Raw genomic sequence first — 15,000 nt, forward strand, 5'->3', positions numbered from 1 at the left:
CCGGAGGCTGAGTCCCTAGCAGGCGGCAGGCTGAATTCTGCTAAGTGTCTACCAAGAGGGCACCACTTCCAGGCAACCCAGGGGGCTAAGCCTGAGGCGGCAGGCTGGCCCAGGGTTCCAGGAGAGAGGGAGAGATTGTCCCAGGCGGCTGGGAAAGCCAGGCCTACCCAGGGCTACCCGAGCCTGGGTAATGCCGGAGGCTAAGTCCCTAGCAGGTGGAAGGCTGCATTCTGCTAAGTGTCTACCAAGAGGGCACCACTTCCAGGCAACCCAGGGGGCTAAGCCTGAGGCGGCAGGCAGGCCCAGGGTTCCAGGAGAGAGGGAGAGATTGTCCCAGGCGGCTGGGAAAGCCAGGCCTACCCAGGGCTACCCGAGCCTGGGTAACGCCGGAGGCTAAGTCCCTAGCAGGTGGAAGGCTGCAATCTGCTAAAAATCCACCGGATGGCAACGGAGAGGCGCGCTCCCCGGCTTGTCCACAAGGCGGCGCCAGCATTCAGGTTGCAGGCTGCATTCTGCTAAAAATCCACCGGATGGCAACGGAGAGCCGCTCTCCCCGGCTCGTCCACAAGGCGGCGCCACTTCCAGGAGACCCAGGGGGGCGAGCCTGAGGCGGCAGGCTGGCCCAGGGTTCCAGGAGAGAGGGAGAGATTGTCCCAGGCGGCTGGGAGAGCCAGGCCTACCCAGGGCTACCCGAGCCTGGGTAATGCCGGAGGCTCAGTCCCTAGCAGGTGGCAGGCTGCATTCTGCTAAGTGTCTACCAAGAGGGCACCACTTCCAGGCAACCCAGGGGGCTAAGCCTGAGGCGGCAGGCAGGCCCAGGGTTCCAGGAGAGAGGGAGAGATTGTCCCAGGCGGCTGGGAGAGCCAGGCCTACCCAGGGCTACCCGAGCCTGGGTAACGCCGGAGGCTAAGTCCCTAGCAGGTGGAAGGCTGCAATCTGCTAAAAATCCACCGGATGGCAACGGAGAGGCGCGCTAACCGGCTTGTCCACAAGGCGGCGCCAGCATTCAGGTTGCAGGCTGCATTCTGCTAAAAATCCACCGGATGGCAACGGAGAGCCGCTCTCCCCGGCTCGTCCACAAGGCGGCGCCACTTCCAGGAGACCCAGGGGGGCGAGCCTGAGGCGGCAGGCTGGCCCAGGGTTCCAGGAGAGAGGGAGAGATTGTCCCCGGCGGCTGGGAGAGCCAGGCCGACTCAGGGCTCCATAAGCCCGGTAGAAGCTGAAGATTAAGCCCCCAGTCTACCAGCTACCCTCCCTGGAGCTCAGCTTAGGGAGAAGTCTCATTTAGCTGGATAAGTCACATTCGGGCGGACAAGTCACATTTGCCAGCATAAGTCACATTTGGGAGGACAAGTCACATTTGCCAGCATAAGTCACATTTGGGAGGACAAGTCACATTTCCCAGCATAAGTCACATTTGGGAGGACAAGTCACATTTCCCAGCATAAGTCACATTTGGGAGGACAAGTCACACTTCCCAGCATAAGTCACATTTGGGAGGACAAGTCACATTTCCCAGCATAAGTCACATTTGGGAGGACAAGTCACATTTCCCAGCATAAGTCACATTTGGGAGGACAAGTCACACTTCCCAGCATAAGTCACATTTGGGAGGACAAGTCACATTTGCCAGCATAAGTCACATTTGCCAGCATAAGTCACATTTGCCAGCATAAGTCACATTTGCCAGCATAAGTCACATTTGCCAGCATAAGTCACATTTGCCAGCATAAGTCACATTTGCGAGGACAAGTCACATTTCCCAGCATAAGTCACATTTGCAAGCATAAGTCACATTTGCCAGCATAAGTCACATTTGCCAGCATAAGTCACATTTCCAAGCATAAGTCACATTTCCAAGCATAAGTCACATTTCCAAGCATAAGTCACATTTCCAAGCATAAGTCACATTTCCAAGCATAAGTCACAGTTGGACTTAATAGTCGGGCCCAGAGAGATTCCCATGAGTGCTATCTCTGGCAGTGGGCTTAATAGTCGGCCCCGGAGGGTCGGCGGTGGGGCTTAATAGTCGGCCCCGGAGGGTCGGCGGTGGGACTTAATAGTCGGCCCCGGAGGGTCGGCGGTGGGACTTAATAGTCGGCCCCGGAGGGTCGGCGGTGGGACTTAATAGTCGGCCCCGGAGGGTCGGCGGTGGGGCTTAATAGTCGGCCCCGGAGGGTCGGCGGTGGGACTTAATAGTCGGCCCCGGAGGGTCGGCGGTGGGACTTAATAGTCGGCCCCGGAGGGTCGGCGGTGGGACTTAATAGTCGGGCCCGGAGAGACTTCCAGGGACGGCCGTTTGTCAGGGGGCTTAATGGCGGGGTCCGATCGGCCTCCCGTGGAAGCCTGCCTGGGGGAGCGGTGAGGACTCTTGAGGGCCAGCGGAAGGAAGAGGTGGTGCTGTATTTGACCCCGGCTGCCGGGAGATGGGGAGCTGGAGGGTTGCCCCGAGGCGGGGTCTGCAGGGAGAACCGGGTTCCGGAGCGGGCGGGCCTAGGGGAGGCAAGCCGGGCCGGGGCTCACCCTCCTGGGCAGGGTCCGAGGGGAGCTTCCCCCTGAGAGAACTTCCACTTCCGTAGACACTTTGACAAAAAAACCCCCAAAAAACCGGAGCCCCCGAGGAGGCCTTCCTGCGGCGAGCGCCAGGCCGGGCTGGGGCTACCCAAGCCTGGGTAAAGCCAGAGGCTAAGTCCCTAACAGGTGGAAGGCTGCATTCTGCTAAGTGTCTACCAGAGGGCGACACTTCCAGGAGACCCAGGGGGCTAAGCCTGAGGCGGCAGGCTGGCCCAGGGTTCCAGGAGAGAGGGAGAGACCGTCCCAGGCGGCTGGGAGAGCCAGGCCTACCCAGGGCTACCCGAGCCTGGGTACATGCCGGAGGCTAAGTCCCTAGCAGGTGGAAGGCTGCATTCTGCTAAGTGTCTACCAGAGGGCGACACTTCCAGGAGACCCAGGGGGCTAAGCCTGAGGCGGCAGGCTGGCCCAGGGTTCCAGGAGAGAGGGAGAGACCGTCCCAGGCGGCTGGGAGAGCCAGGCCTACCCAGGGCTACCCGAGCCGGGGTACATGCCGGAGGCTAAGTCCCTAGCAGGTGGAAGGCTGCATTCTGCTAAGTGTCTACCAGAGGGCGACACTTCCAGGAGACCCAGGGGGCTAAGCCTGAGGCGGCAGGCTGGCCCAGGGTTCCAGGAGAGAGGGAGAGACCGTCCCAGGCGGCTGGGAGAGCCAGGCCTACCCAGGGCTACCCGAGCCGGGGTACATGCCGGAGGCTAAGTCCCTAGCAGGTGGAAGGCTGCATTCTGCTAAGTGTCTACCAGAGGGCGACACTTCCAGGAGACCCAGGGGGCTAAGCCTGAGGCGGCAGGCTGGCCCAGGGTTCCAGGAGGGAGGGAGAGATCGTCCCGGGCGGCTGGGAAAAAAGCCAGGCCGACCCAGGGCTACCCGAGCCTGGGCAAAGCCAGAGGCTAAGTCCCTAGCAGGTGGCAGGCTGCGTTCTGCTAAGTGTCTTCCAGAGGGAGACACTTCCAGGAGACCCAGGGGGCTAAGCCTGAGGGCGGCAGGCCGGCCATGGGTTCCAGGAGGGAGGGAGAGATTGTCCCAGGCGGCTGGGAAAGCCAGGGCTACCCGAGCCTGGGTAACGCCAGAGACTTAGTCCCTAGCAGCTGGCAGGCTGCAATCTGCTAAAAATCCACCGGATGGCAACGGAGAGCCGCAGTCCCCGGCTCGTCCACAAGGCGGCGCCAGCACTCGGGTTGCAGGCTGCATTCTGTTAAAAATCCACCGGATGGCAACGTAGAGCCGCTCTCCCCGGCTCATCCACAAGGCGGCGCCACTTCCAGGCGACCCAGGGGGCTAAGCCTGAGGTGGCAGGCCGGCCCAGGGTTCCAGGAGAGAGGGAGAGATCGTCCCGGGCGGCTGGGAAAAAAGCCAGGCCGACCCAGGGCTACCCAAGCCTGGGTAAAGCCAGAGGCTAAGTCCCTAGCAGGTGGCAGGCTGCGTTCTGCTAAGTGTCTTCCAGAGGGAGACACTTCCAGGAGACCCAGGGGGCTAAGCCTGAGGCGGCAGGCTGGCCCAGGGTTCCAGGAGAGAGGGAGAGACCGTCCCAGGCGGCTGGGAGAGCCAGGCCTACCCAGGGCTACCCGAGCCGGGGTACATGCCGGAGGCTAAGTCCCTAGCAGGTGGAAGGCTGCATTCTGCTAAGTGTCTACCAGAGGGCGACACTTCCAGGAGACCCAGGGGGCTAAGCCTGAGGCGGCAGGCTGGCCCAGGGTTCCAGGAGAGAGGGAGAGACCGTCCCAGGCGGCTGGGAGAGCCAGGCCTACCCAGGGCTACCCGAGCCTGGGTACATGCCGGAGGCTAAGTCCCTAACAGGTGGAAGGCTGCGTTCTGCTAAGTGTCTACCAGAGGGCGACACTTCCAGGAGACCCAGGGGGCTAAGCCTGAGGCGGCAGGCTGGCCATGGGTTCCAGGAGGGAGGGAGAGATGGTCCCAGGCGGCTGGGAAAGCCAGGCCTACCCGAGCCTGGGTAATGCCAGAGGCTAAGTCCCTAGCAGGTGGAAGGCTGCAATCTGCTAAAAATCCACCGGATGGCAACGGAGAGCCGCAGTCCCCGGCTCGTCCACAAGGCGGCGCCAGCACTCGGGTTGCAGGCTGCATTCTGCTAAAAATCCACCGGATGGCAACGGAGAGCCGCTCTCCCCCGCTTGCCCACAAGGCGGCGCCACTTCCAGGCGACCCAGGGGGCTAAGCCTGAGGTGGCAGGCCGGCCCAGGGTTCCAGGAGAGAGGGAGAGATCGTCCCAGGCGGCTGGGACAGCCAGGCCTACCCGAGCCTGGGTAATGCCAGAGGCTAAGTCCCTAGCAGGTGGAAGGCTGCAATCTGCTAAAAATCCACCGGATGGCAACGGAGAGCCGCGGTCCCCGGCTCGTCCACAAGGCGGCGCCAGCACTCGGGTTGCAGGCTGCATTCTGCTAAAAATCCACCGGATGGCAACGGAGAGCCGCTCTCCCCCGCTTGTCCACAAGGCGGCGCCACTTCCAGGCGACCCAGGGGGCTAAGCCTGAGGGCGGCAGGCCGGCCCAGGGTTCCAGGAGAGAGGGAGAGATCGTCCCAGGCGGCTGGGACAGCCAGGCCGACCCGAGCCTGGGTAATGCCAGAGGCTAAGTCCCTAGCAGGTGGAAGGCTGCAATCTGCTAAGTGTCTACCAAGAGGGCACCACTTCCAGGCAACCCAGGGGGCTAAGCCTGAGGCGGCAGGCTGGCCCAGGGTTCCAGGAGAGAGGGAGAGATCGTCCCAGGCGGCTGGGAAAAAAGCCAGGCCGACCCAGGGCTACCCTAGCCTGGGTAAAGCCAGAGGCTAAGTCCCTAGCAGGCGGCAGGCTGCGTTCTGCTAAGTGACTTCCAGAGGGAGACACTTCCAGGAGACCCAGGGGGCTAAGCCTGAGGGCGGCAGGCCGGCCCAGGGTTCCAGGAGAGAGGGAGAGTTCGTCCCAGGCGGCTGGGAAAAAAGCCAGGCCTACCCAGGGCTACCCGAGCCTGGGTACATGCCGGAGGCTAAGTCCCTAGCAGGTGGAAGGCTGCAATCTGCTAAAAATCCACCGGATGGCAACGGAGAGCCGCGGTCCCCGGCTCGTCCACAAGGCGGCGCCAGCACTCGGGTTGCAGGCTGCATTCTGCTAAAAATCCACCGGATGGCAACGGAGAGCCGCTCTCCCCGGCTCGTCCACAAGGCGGCGCCACTTCCAGGCGACCCAGGGGGCTAAGCCTGAGGGCGGCAGGCCGGCCCAGGGTTCCAGGAGAGAGGGAGAGATCGTCCCAGGCGGCTGGGAAAGCCAGGCCTACCCAGGGCTACCCGAGCCTGGGTACATGCCGGAGGCTGAGTCCCTTGCAGGTGGAAGGCTGCAATCTGCTAAAAATCCACCGGATGGCAACGGAGAGCCGCAGTCCCCGGCTCGTCCACAAGGCGGCGCCAGCACTCGGGTTGCAGGCTGCATTCTGCTAAAAGTCCACCGGATGGCAACGTAGAGCCGCTCTCCCCCGCTTGTCCACAAGGCGGCGCCACTTCCAGGCGACCCAGGGGGCTAAGCCTGAGGCGGCAGGCTGGCCCAGGGTTCCAGGAGAGAGGGAGAGATGGTCCCAGGCGGCTGGGAAAGCCAAGCCTACCCAGGGCTACCCGAGCCTGGGTAGATGCCGGAGGCTAAGTCCCTAGCAGGTGGAAGGCTGCATTCTGCTAAGTGTCTACCAGAGGTAGACGCTTCCAGGAAACCCAGGGGGCTAAGCCTGAGGGCGGCAGGCCGGCCATGGGCTCCAGGAGAGAGGGAGAGATTGTCCCAGGCGGCTGGGAAAGCCAGGCCTACCCAGGGCTACCCGAGCCTGGATACATGCCGGAGGCTAAGTCCCTAGCAGGTGGAAGGCTGCATTCTGCTAAAAATCCACCGGATGGCAACGGAGAGCCGCGGTCCCCGGCTCGTCCACAAGGCGGCGCCAGCACTCGGGTTGCAGGCTGCATTCTGCTAAAAATCCACCGGATGGCAACGGAGAGCCGCTCTCCCCCGCTCGTCCACAAGGCGGCGCCACTTCCAGGCGACCCAGGGGGCTAAGCCTGAGGGCGGCAGGCCGGCCCAGGGTTCCAGGAGAGAGGGAGAGATCGTCCCGGGCGGCTGGGAAAAAAGCCAGGCCGACCCAGGGCTACCCTAGCCTGGGTAAAGCCAGAGGCTAAGTCCCTAGCAGGCGGTAGGCTGCGTTCTGCTAAGTGACTTCCAGAGGGAGACACTTCCAGGAGACCCAGGGGGCTAAGCCTGAGGGCGGCAGGCCGGCCCGGGGTTCCAGGAGAGAGGGAGAGATCGTCCCAGGCGGCTGGGAAAAAAGCCAGGCCGACCCAGGGCCACCCCAGCCTGGGTAAAGCCAGAGGATAAGTCCCTAGCAGGTGGAAAGCTGCCATTTGCTATGGAAAGCTGCAATTTGCTATGGAAAGCTGCAATTTGCTAAAAATCCACCGGATGGCAACGTAGAGCCGCTCTCCCCGGCTCGTCCACAAGGCGGCGCCACTTCCAGGCGACCCAGGGGGCTAAGCCTGAGGCGGCAGGCCGGCCCAGGGTTCCAGGACAGAGGGAGAGATCGTCCCAGGCGGCTGGGAAAAAGCCAGGCCGACCCAGGGCTGCCGTTGCCTGGGCAATGCCGGAGGCCGAGTCCCTAGCAGGTGGCAGGCTGCTAGCGTCTACCAGAGGGCGAGATCCCGCCTCCCCGAGCGGCCGGGGAGAGAGGATTTGCAGGAGCTGACAGGCGCGCACGCAGAAGGGAAATCCCCCTTGGCGGCCGGGGGGGGAGAGACGATTTGCAGGAGCTGACAGGCGCGCACGCGCGCGCGCAGAAGGGAAAGCCCCCGGGCGGCCGCGGGGAGAGAGGAGAGATGATTGGCAGGAGCTGACAGGCGCGCACGCGCAGAAGGGAAATCCCCCCTCGGCGGGCGGCGGGAGAGACGATTTGCAGGAGCTGACAGGCGCGCACGCGCAGAAGGGAGAGTCGTCCCCCCCGGGCCGGGGAGAGAGATGATTGGCAGCCGGCGGAGGTAGCTGCCAGGCGGACCAGAAGGAGAACTGCGGCCGCTCCGAGCAGAAGGGAAATCCCCCGGGCCTCCGGGGAGACGAGCGGCCGCTGCCAGGCGCGGCGAGCCGGCGCCGGCGCCGCCATCCCGGGCGAGGCGACGGGCGCCTCCCGCCCGGCGCATATGGCACTTCCGTCGACACTTAGTCAAATTTTCAACTTTCAAAATTCCTCCGGCGGCCGTGTTTCACTCCGGGGAGCGGCGCCCTCACGCCGGCGGCGGCGCGCCTCGGCCGGCACGAAGGGGTACCACCTCGAGTCGGTGTCGGGGGTCCCGCCGTGGAACCGGGCGTCGGACGGCCCCGGAGGAGGCCTCGGAGCCGAAAAGGCACTACCGGAATGAGGTTGAATTTGACGGCCGGATCCGGGCCGGAGTTCCACAAAGTCGGACACTTTGAGTGGTTGGTCTTCATGTAATGGGACAGGTGACACTCTCTCTGTGACCTACTTTTGAACACCCCCGTCAAGAACCGTGTCCGAGACAGCGTGTGCTGTCAATTAGCTTACCAAAAGTCAGAGTACCAGGGCATCGGACACCCGACTCTGACAAAGTCCCAGTGAACTCTGCTGACAGGCCGCCGACGGCGGATCCCTGCGGGGGGGAGGCAGAGCGAGGGCACCGCCCCCCCCGGGTTGCGAGACAAGCCTCTTTAGGTCGCGTGGCAAGCCTCGGTTTTCAGGCGGGCGCTTCCCGCCGAGCCAATCGGCACTTTTAGACACTTTTGGGGAAAAAAAAAAGAAAAAGTCAAACTTTGAAAAATAAATAACCAACGAAACACGGACCAATGAGAACCGCTTCCGGCTGGTCGCGGAAGGGAGAGATGATTGGCAGGAGCTGCCCTGCGCGCTAGAATGAGAACTGCGGCCGCTCCGAGCAGAAGGGAAATCCCCCGGGCGGGCCAGGGGAGACGAGCGGCCGCTGGCAGGTACGGCGAGAGGGCGCCGGTGCCGCCATCCCGGGCGAGGCGACGGGCGCCCCCCGCTGAGCCGATCGGCTCTTGGACACTTTGGGGAAAAAAATAAAAAAGGCAAACTTTGAAATAAAACCCCACGAAACACGGACCTCGGTGAGATCCCCCGGGCGGCCGGGGAGAGATGATTGGCAGGAGCTGCCAGGCGCGCAGAAGGGAAGTCCCCCTGTGCGGCCGGGGAGAGATGATTGGCAGCAGGCGGAGGCAGCCGCCAGGCGGACCAGAAGGAGAACTGCGGCCGCTCCGAGCAGAAGGGAAATCCCCCGGCGCGGGCCAGGGGAGACGAGCGGCCGCTGGCAGGTACGGCGAGAGGGCGCCGGTGCCGCCATCCCGGGGGAGGCGACGGGCGCCTCCCGCCGAGCCGATCGGCACTTTTAGACACTTTGGGGGAAAAAGACCGACATTTTAATAAACCCCATACAACACGGACCAGTGAGAACTGCAGCCGGCCGGCCGGCCGGCCGGCGCAGAAGGGAGGTCCCCCGGGAGGGCCGGGGGAGAGATGATTGGCAGGCGGAGGTAGCTGCCAGGCGCGCGCAGAAGGGAAGTTCCCCCGGGCGGCCGGGGGGAGAGAGAGAGAGAGATGATTGGCAGCCGGCGGAGGTAGCTGCCAGGCGGACCAGAACGAGAACTGCGGCCGCTCGGAGCGGAAGGGGAAGTCTGAGGCGGCAGGCCGGCCCAGGGTTCATGGAGAGAGGGAGAGATTGTCCCAGGCGGCTGGGAAAAAAGCCAGGCCGACCCAGGGCCACCCCAGCCTGGGTAAAGCCAGAGGATAAGTCCCTAGCAGGCGGCAGGCTGCGTTCTGCTAAGTGTCTACCGAGAGGGCACCACTTCCAGGCAACCCAGGGGGCTAAGCCTGAGGCGGCAGGCTGGCCCAGGGTTCCAGGAGAAGAGGGAGAGATCGTCCCAGGCGGCTGGGAAAGCCAGGCCTACCCAGGGCTACCCGAGCCTGGGCACATGCCGGAGGCTAAGTCCCTAGCAGGTGGAAGGCTGCAATCTGCTAAAAATCCACCGGATGGCAACGGAGAGCCGCAGTCCCCGGCTCGTCCACAAGGCGGCGCCAGCACTCGGGTTGCAGGCTGCATTCTGCTAAAAATCCACCGGATGGCAACGGAGAGCCGCTCTCCCCGGCTCGTCCACAAGGCGGCGCCACTTCCAGGCGACCCAGGGGGCTAAGCCTGAGGCGGCAGGCCGGCCCAGGGTTCCAGGAGAGAGAGGGAGAGATCGTCCCAGGCGGCTGGGAAAGCCAGGCCGACCCAGGGCTACCCGAGCCTGGGTAAAGCCAGAGGCTAAGTCCCTAGCAGGTGGCAGGCTGCATGCTGCCAAGTGTCTACCGAGAGGGCACCACTTCCAGGCGACCCAGGGGGCTAAGCCTGAGGCGGCAGGCTGGCCCAGGGTTCCAGGAGAGAGGGAGAGATTGTCCCAGGCGGCTGGGAAAGCCAGGGCTACCCGAGCCTGGGTACATGCCGGAGGCTGAGTCCCTAGCAGGCGGCAGGCTGAATTCTGCTAAGTGTCTACCAGAGGGCGACACTTCCAGGAGACCCAGGGGGCTAAGCCTGAGGCGGCAGGCTGGCCCAGGGTTTCAGGAGAGAGGGAGAGATTGACCCAGGCGGCTGGGAAAGCCAGGCCTACCCAGGGCCACCCGAGCCTGGGTACATGCCGGAGGCTAAGTCCCTAGCAGGTGGAAGGCTGCAATTTGCTATGGAAAGCTGCAATTTGCTAAAAATCCACCGGATGGCAACGGAGAGCGGCTCTCCCCGGCTCGTCCACAAGGCGGCGCCACTTCCAGGCGACCCAGGGGGCTAAGCCTGAGGCGGCAGGCCGGCCCAGGGTTCCAGGAGAGAGGGAGAGATTGTCCCAGGCGGCTGGGAAAGCCAGGCCGACCCAGGGCTACCCGAGCCTGGGTAAAGCCAGAGGCTAAGTCCCTAGCAGGTGGCAGGCTGCATTCTGCTAAGTGTCTACCAAGAGGGCACCACTTCCAGGCAACCCAGGGGGCTAAGCCTGAGGCGGCAGGCTGGCCCAGGGTTCCAGGAGAAGAAGGAGAGATCGTCCCAGGCGGCTGGGAAAGCCAGGCCTACCCAGGGCTACCCGAGCCTGGGTACATGCCGGAGGCTAAGTCCCTAGCAGGTGGAAGGCTGCAATTTGCTATGGAAAGCTGCAATTTGCTAAAAATCCACCGGATGGCAACGGAGAGCGGCTCTCCCCGGCTCGTCCACAAGGCGGCGCCACTTCCAGGCGACCCAGGGGGCTAAGCCTGAGGCGGCAGGCCGGCCCAGGGTTCCAGGAGAGAGGGAGAGATTGTCCCAGGCGGCTGGGAAAGCCAGGCCGACCCAGGGCTACCCGAGCCTGGGTAAAGCCAGAGGCTAAGTCCCTAGCAGGTGGCAGGCTGCATTCTGCTAAGTGTCTACCAAGAGGGCACCACTTCCAGGCAACCCAGGGGGCTAAGCCTGAGGCGGCAGGCTGGCCCAGGGTTCCAGGAGAGAGGGAGAGATTTGTCCCAGGCGGCTGGGAAAGCCAGGCCTACCCAGGGCTACCAGAGCCTGGGTACATGCCGGAGGCTAAGTCCCTAGCAGGTGGAAGGCTGCAATTTGCTATGGAAAGCTGCAATTTGCTAAAAATCCACCGGATGGCAACGGAGAGCGGCTCTCCCCGGCTCGTCCACAAGGCGGCGCCACTTCCAGGCGACCCAGGGGGCTAAGCCTGAGGCGGCAGGCCGGCCCAGGGTTCCAGGAGAGAGGGAGAGATTGTCCCAGGCGGCTGGGAAAGCCAGGCCGACCCAGGGCTACCCGAGCCTGGGTAAAGCCAGAGGCTAAGTCCCTAGCAGGTGGCAGGCTGCATTCTGCTAAGTGTCTACCAAGAGGGCACCACTTCCAGGCGACCCAGGGGGCTAAGCCTGAGGCGGCAGGCTGGCCCAGGGTTCCAGGAGAGAGGGAGAGATTGACCCAGGCGGCTGGGAAAGCCAGGCCTACCCAGGGCTACCCGAGCCTGGGTACATGCCGGAGGCTAAGTCCCTAGCAGGTGGAAGGCTGCAATTTGCTATGGAAAGCTGCAATTTGCTAAAAATCCACCGGATGGCAACGGAGAGCGGCTCTCCCCGGCTCGTCCACAAGGCGGCGCCACTTCCAGGCGACCCAGGGGGCTAAGCCTGAGGCGGCAGGCCGGCCCAGGGTTCCAGGACAGAGGGAGAGATCGTCCCAGGCGGCTGGGAAAAGCCAGGCCGACCCAGGGCTGCCGGAGCCTGGGTAATGCCAGAGGCCGAGTCCCTAGCAGGTGGCAGGCTGCTAGCGTCTACCAGAGGGCGAGATCCCGCCTCCCCGAGCGGCCGGGGAGAGAGGATTTGCAGGAGCTGACAGGCGCGCAGAAGGGAAATCCGGAGAGATGATTGGCAGCCGGCGGAGGCAGCCGCCAGGCGGACCGGAAGGAGAACTGCGGCCGCTGGGAGCGGAAGGGAAATCCCCCGGGCGTCCGGGGAGACTAGCGGCCGCGGCAGGCGCGGCGACCCGGCGCCGGTGCCGCCATCCCGGGCGAGGCGACGGGCGCCTCCCCGCCGGCGCAGTTGGCACTTCCGTCGACACTTTGCCAAATTTTCAACTTTCAAAATTCCTCCGGCGGCCGTTTTTCACACCGGGGAGCGGCGTCCTCACGCCGGCGGCGGCGCACCTCGGCCGGCAAAAAGGGGTACCTCCTCGAGTCGGTGTCGGGGGTCCCGCCGTGGAACCGGGCGTCGGACGGCCCCGGAGGAGGCCTCGGAGCGGAAAAGGCACTACCGGAATGAGGTTGAATTTGACGGCCGGATCCGGGCCGGAGTTCCACAAAGTCGGACACTTTGAGTGGTTGGTCTTCATGTAATGGGACAGGTGACACTCTCTCTGTGACCTACTTTTGAACACCCCCGTCAAGAACCGTGTCCGAGACAGCGAGTCCTGTCAATTAGCTTACCAAAAGTCAGAGTACCAGGGGATCGGACACCCGACTCTGACAAAGTCCCAGTGAACTCTGCTCACAGGCCGCCGACGGCGGATCCCCGCGGGGGGGAGGCAGAGCGAGGGCACCGCCCCCCCGGGTTGCGTGACAAGCCTCTTCAGGTCGCGTGGCAAGCCGCAGTTTTCAGGCGGGCGCCTCCCGCCGAGCCGATCGGCACTTAGACGCTTTGGGGGAAAAAAGGTCAAACACACAAAAAAAACCCCCCATAAAACACGGACCATAAGAGATCCCCCGGGCGGCCGGGGAGAGATGATTGGCAGGAGCTGCCAGGCGCGCAGAAGGGAAATCCCCCGGGCGGCCGGGGAGAGATGATTGGCAGCCGGCGGAGGCAGCCGCCAGGCGGACCGGAAGGAGAACTGCGGCCGCTGGGAGCGGAAGGGAAATCCCCCGGGCGTCCGGGGAGACTAGCGGCCGCTGGCAGGCGCGGCGACCCGGCGCCGGTGCCGCCATCCCGGGCGAGGCGACGGGCGCCTCCCCGCCGGCGCGGTTGGCACTTCCGTCGACACTTTGCCAAATTTTCAACTTTCAAAATTCCTCCGGCGGCCGTTTTTCACACCGGGGAGCGGCGTCCTCACGCCGGCGGCGGCGCACCTCGGCCGGCAAAAAGGGGTACCTCCTCGAGTCGGTGTCGGGGGTCCCGCCGTGGAACCGGGCGTCGGACGGCCCCGGAGGAGGCCTCGGAGCGGAAAAGGCACTACCGGAATGAGGTTGAATTTGACGGCCGGATCCGGGCCGGAGTTCCACAAAGTCGGACACTTTGAGTGGTTGGTCTTCATGTAATGGGACAGGTGACACTCTCTCTGTGACCTACTTTTGAACACCCCCGTCAAGAACCGTGTCCGAGACAGCGGGTCCTGTCAATTAGCTTACCAAAAGTCAGAGTACCAGGGGATCGGACACCCGACTCTGACAAAGTCCCAGTGAACTCTGCTCACAGGCCGCCGACGGCGGATCCCCGCGGGGGGGAGGCAGAGCGAGGGCACCGCCCCCCCGGGTTGCGTGACAAGCCTCTTCAGGTCGCGTGGCAAGCCGCAGTTTTCAGGCGGGCGCCTCCCGCCGAGCCGATCGGCACTTAGACGCTTTGGGGGAAAAAAGGTCAAACGCACAAAAAAACCCCCCCATAAAACACGGACCATAAGAGATCCCCCGGGCGGCCGGGGAGAGATGATTGGCAGGAGCTGACAGGCGCGCAGAAGGGAAATCCCCCGAGCGGCCGCTGGCAGGCACGGCGACCCGGCGCCGGTGCCGCCATCCCGGGCGAGGCGACGGGCGCCCCCCGCTGAGCCGATCGGCTCTTAGACACTTTGGGGAAAAAAAAGACAAACTTTGAAATAAAACCCCACGAAACACGGACCTTAACGAGATCCCCCGGGCGGCCGGGGAGAGATGATTGGCAGGAGCTGCCAGGCGCGCAGAAGGGAAATCCCCCTTGGCGGCCGGGGAGAGATGATTGGCAGGAGCTGCCAGGCGCGCAGAAGGGAAATCCCCCGGGCGGCCGGGGAGAGATGATTGGCAGCCGGCGGAGGCAGCCGCCAGGCGGACCAGAAGGAGAACTGCGGCCGCTGGGAGCGGAAGGGAAATCCCCCGGGCGTCCGGGGAGACTAGCGGCCGCTGGCAGGCGCGGCGACCCGGCGCCGGTGCCGCCATCCCGGGCGAGGCGACGGGCGCCTCCCCGCCGGCGCGGTTGGCACTTCCGTCGACACTTTGCCAAATTTTCAACTTTCAAAATTCCTCCGGCGGCCGTTTTTCACACCGGGGAGCGGCGTCCTCACGCCGGCGGCGGCGCACCTCGGCCGGCAAAAAGGGGTACCACCTCGAGTCGGTGTCGGGGGTCCCGCCGTGGAACCGGGCGTCGGACGGCCCCGGAGGAGGCCTCGGAGCGGAAAAGGCACTACCGGAATGAGGTTGAATTTGACGGCCGGATCCGGGCCGGAGTTCCACAAAGTCGGACACTTTGAGTAGTTGGTCTTCATGTAATGGGACAGGTGACACTCTCTCTGTGACATACTTTTGAACACCCCCGTCAAGAACCGTGTCCGAGACAGCGGGTCGTGTCAATTAGCTTACCAAAAGTCGGAGTACCAGGGCCTCGGACATCCGTCTCCGACAAAGTCCCTGCGACCTCAGCTCTCACGCCGCCGATAGTGGATCTCCGCTGGGGGCGAAAAGAGCGAGGACGCGCCGGTTGCGAGACAAGCCCCCTCCGCGTCGCGTGGCAAGCCTCGGACGAGTCACCCGTCACCCGCGGGTCACCCACCGATCGATCTGACGGCCGCCGACCCGGCGGGAAGGGACCCTCGCTCGGCCGGACCTAGGGGGTCCGCGCCGGCTAAGGCGCGGGGTCTTTCCTTCCCTTCAGCTCCGGAGCGGCGTAGCGGAAAAGCTTAAGGCCGGCGCGGCGCCACCCGCCCAGGGCGGGCGCCCGCGGCAGACCCAGGACATCGGCGAG

This window comes from Leptodactylus fuscus, unplaced genomic scaffold (assembly GCF_031893055.1).
Source record: "Leptodactylus fuscus isolate aLepFus1 unplaced genomic scaffold, aLepFus1.hap2 HAP2_SCAFFOLD_59, whole genome shotgun sequence".
Lineage (NCBI taxonomy): Eukaryota > Metazoa > Chordata > Amphibia > Anura > Leptodactylidae > Leptodactylus > Leptodactylus fuscus.